This window comes from Cotesia glomerata, linkage group LG8 (assembly GCF_020080835.1).
Source record: "Cotesia glomerata isolate CgM1 linkage group LG8, MPM_Cglom_v2.3, whole genome shotgun sequence".
NCBI classification, from domain to species: domain Eukaryota; kingdom Metazoa; phylum Arthropoda; class Insecta; order Hymenoptera; family Braconidae; genus Cotesia; species Cotesia glomerata.
Window position 1 is genome coordinate 7,005,187 of NC_058165.1, and position 4,993 is coordinate 7,010,179.

The window sequence follows — 4,993 nt, forward strand, 5'->3', positions numbered from 1 at the left end:
TTTAAAAATAGTAAAATTTAATTCCAAGGTATAAACTATTTACCGCAAAAAAATTTCATTTTTTCAAGCAGGCCAAAACTGCTTATACGTTTGTAATTTCTTAACAATATTGTTAAGAAAGACCTCATTCAAATCCAGATTTCTCAATGTTTTTTTTATTTAATTGCATTGTTTAAAATTATTTTAGATTATTTATAGTCTAAATAACCATATAATCATTTATTCATACTTTATCGAGTTAAAATTAATTTAAAAATAGCGGATGTCAATGATGGGGACACAAAAATTAACTTACGTCAACTTACGATATAGGCCATAATGTAAGGCAACCTTATTCCCTCATTATACATATCAACGTATTAATGTTGACATACTATCATGTGATTTTATAAGAATCAAAGTATTTGAGACGAGAAAAAATTACTAAAAAAAAACCTGGTAAAAAATATAGAAAAGTTCGGTCTTAAACGAATTTTAAAATAATGAAAATTATTGATAGTTTTGCATTAGTTAGTAAAAATGACGATTGTTAATATAAGTTTAACTGTAATAAAGAACCTGTCAATAATAGGGTCAATGGTATGTCAATAATCGGCTCTTTGAATTTTTGCGCTGTCAATAATACATAGATTTGACCTGTTGGTTTTAAGTTGATATAATAATTGTTAAATGTATTGCTATTAAAGTTAATCAATTAACTCATATACGTAAAAATAATGATTACAGTGTCCTATTAAAAAAAAAAGTTAACAATATTGTTTTAAAACACGATAAAAAAATTTAAATATTCATGATCACTCTTATAGTGTCAATAATGGAGGCATTTTTACCTTACATAATTTAAAAAGTTTCTTTCAAATATCAGGCTGAAATTAAAAAACCAAACTAGCTCACTTTTCATAATAGTATTTATATTTTTAAATAACAAGTCCCGAAAATAAACTAAATAATTATCTTCAATAATCTATATCTGTACTAAGAAATGAAAAGACCTTTTTTATAAATGCATAATCGCACAAAACTATTAAATCAATAGACATCTAATTAATCTCATAAAATGCAAAGTTTCTCAGTTAATCTTTCAAGTTTAAAATATTTTTTTGATATTCTGTAAGTTAAGAAAATATTAACTTTTCATTACAAATCGTTTCTACAGAGTGTCCCAGAAGTAACGGACGCCATTGTAGCATCTGATAAACAAAATAATTCTGAGACGAAGTCCTTAGCCATTTTTTAATCAGACGCATAGATAATTAATTATTAATTAAAATAATGTCCTTTTATGCGTTAGAGAGAGAGCACTAGTGTCAATTCAAGTGCGTTCCAACGAAGACGCTTGCACGTGTGAATGTGTAAGTAAATATGTGTGACTACGTTAGCTATAGAAACTAGTTAGTCATACAGTTAGTTGTGTCTTTGTTTGGCACATACTTTTCTGGACACTGGCGCTCTCTCTCTAACAAATAAAGAGACGTTATTTTTAACTAATAATTAATTATCTATGCGGTTAATTGAAAAATGGCTAAGGACTTTTCGTCTCAGAATTATTTTTTTCATCAGATGCTACAATGGCGTCCGTGACTTTTGGGACACCCTGTATAGTAATTTTATTCAAGTAAATAAAACGTAATAACATATAAAACGTATATATTGCTTATTGACTAATTTGATATCTTTAAAGTTAAGTAGAATTTGGATTTCGATTATAGAGATATCAATATACAAAACTGTAAATCATTTTTCGTTTTAAAGATCAACTTGTAAGGCATTTCGATGATATTGGCAGCATTTACACTTGTAAACAAAAAGTTATAAATGTATACGGAAGTCCTTAAGAATATAACCGAGGATATATGCTGATGTCAAGTTAGAAATTGTTTTACTAAGAAACACAAATTTTAATTCAAATTCAGCAAAGTGGACGATTGACAATACTTATTAAGATTAAAAAAGACTTGAAAAAACCTAATAATTGAAAATTCGAAATTTCGCGGTACGTTAGTTCTTGGTTTTGCCGCTAGGCGGATAAGCTCTCTCGCTTGCAGGAAAATTTTACCAGATTATAAATAAAGATCAAACTTTTTTTACTGTTTAAATCAATGAAATCATTATAGTACTTTTTTTATCAATTTTAGAGAATAAAAACACTTTTTTCTGTCAAGTTAAAAAATTTTTATACTAAAAAATATAAACGAATTTTAGCAAGCCTAGCAACAAAACAATATTTTGTAATCAAAAAAATCAACCAAAAATTTTCATTTTTTTCTCAATAAATATATAAATATCAGTGATCAATAATCACTATAAATATAATAGAAGAATGATGTAAAAGAGAAAGGTGAAGGTGGCAATACGATATATATTATACATAATATGTATGTATACATTATTATTATAATAACGCAAGCAAAGGTATAGTAGCGTAGGGACTAGAGAGAAGGGAGATTTCGCGAAGCCGAAGCCAGCGAATTAATGATTCCAAGTCCGCGATCCGCGGTCCGCGCTGTAGGCAGCCAGTTATGCGATACGCCCACGCACCGGTGGTCACAATGTAAAACAGAGCCAAGATGTCAGAAGATATAAGAGAGCACCGTGGCTGTTGCCGGTTCGGTAATTAATTACCCCCCTTCGATATTACCAGTCGGCGAGCATAGGTAAACCATACATCCTACATACACCACACCACACCACGTACTCAATATTGCTCACTTACATGCATATTACATATTATAAGTGGACTTTTATGCTAAAAACCACCGCCGACTTACTTTTATCCGAGTTATCTGGGCTGACTTTTTTTTTTTTTTCGCTTTAATTAACAGTCTTGTTATTATTATTTCTGAGGAAACTGAAAAAGGCTTCGAGTGCTTTAATTATTTGTATTATTAGTACTAATTTTACAAAAATTATTCGGGACAAATTCAAGAAAAATTTGTAGATACATAAATTATCTTACAATAATTGAGTAATTTTTTAATTGTCCTAATTTTTTTGAATATTTACTGTAAAACATCAGGTTGTATAGATTAGTGAATGATTAGCCTCAATTAAAACCGTGTACTAAATTTGACAACATCGAATTGTGTAAAGAAATCCTTAAAAAGTGGAGGGCAAAGAACAACAGCACATTATTTGTATTCTGAAGCGTGCAATTTACATTAAAATATTTTCAGATCATCAAATTTATCTTTAAATGACTGCTAGAGTAGCAATATACCCAAAAAGTTCATAAAAAAAAATTCCTAAACAATTTAAAATTAGAATTTGAATCGCTAACGACTATCTGAAATGTTCGATGAAGTTAAAATTCATGAACGTATCTAACTGTGGAGGGCGCGGGTTCGATTCCTAGCAAGGTTAAACAAATACGAACATTTTTTAAATTCTGGTGTGCTAAAAAAATTTAAATCGTAGAATTTTAATGTCTGATATCTTTCAAATATTTATCATTATTCGGAGACAAAATTTGGTATCCATTGACCCTTGAGATGTCTGCTTATCTCTTACGTTTTCTAAGATAATTATTTTCCGAGATAACGATCCATATGATTTATTTTATTATACATAAAAATGAAAAGAAATGAATGATGATTATGATTGATAAAAAAAAATGATTAGAATAATGGAACTTTTTGGAAGACTATTAAATTATACTGATAGAAGATTTGATTTGATTTGTTTATTTATGCCAAGGTCTACTGGCCAAATGGCAAATATGAAAAAATACAAAAGAATACATAATAAAACAGTAAAATATACAGTATTATAAGTAAATTACTATTAATATAAAAGTGTAACTAAACTCTAAGAGTTTTTAACCATACTATTAACATAACTTAAAATTAAATTAAAGATAATTACATCGATTATTGAATAAAGACTTATTTATAAGATTTTCCTAATACTAATAACAAAAATGGAATTGACAGTTTCACTTTAAAACAATTTGAGAGTGTTAACTTAACCTTCAAGTATCCAACTTTAGCAAATAGTCAAAGATTTTGATCTTGAATAAATCAAGACTAGACGCATTTACAATCTCAGGTGGTAAGTTTTGCCATAAACGAATAGCAGTAACAACAAACGCACCCTCATAAAGAGTAGTCGCAAAGTTAGGTATCTTAAAATTGACATCATTTCTCATAATGGCTAAACGATCGGAGCGTCTAGCATCAATATCATCTATAAATAATTCTCGTAAGTAAGTAGGTTTTCCAACTACCAATAATTTATAAAAATAGGTAGATAAATAATATAATCTACGACTAGTGATAGATAATCATTTCAGTTCACGTCTGTAAGGGGTGACATGTTTATCTCATCTTAGACTATAGATAAAATGAATAGTAGAATTTAAAGCTCGCTGTAATTTCAAATTATTTTCGGTAGTTGCATTTGTTAGAATAATAAAACAATAATCAATGAGTGGTAAAATAGTTGCTGAAACTAATAACCTTCTAATATCCAAAGTATAAATGTTTTTCCTCAGTTTTAAGCTATACATGGCTGAATTTATTTTACTTACTACCTTTGACACATGTAAATTCTACGATAATGTATTAGTAATATGAAGTCCCAGACACAGAAGAATATATTCACTATTAATAAATTCATTTATTTAAAAATTATTTGTTGATTTATTAAATATAAATAAACATGTCTTGAAAAAGAACACATCTCATAACAGTTAGCAAACATTTATTTATAGTTTACAAATATTTTTTAACAATTAGTTAATTTTTTTTAAGTGAATACTTTTAATTCAAGTGTTTAAACATACGTTTATTAACAATGAATAAATATTTATTAACAGTTTATAAAGCTTAATAAATATTAATCAATCCTTTTATGGGCAGAAAAAAAAAAAAATTAGGAAAACTGTTGACCCTAAAGGCCATCCCTGCAACTTCCCGCTGATTCCGTTAATACATGGCCATTTTTTTTTAGCTCTTCGAGCTCAAAAATACAATCTGTGTGTTGTTTTGAGCTCTCC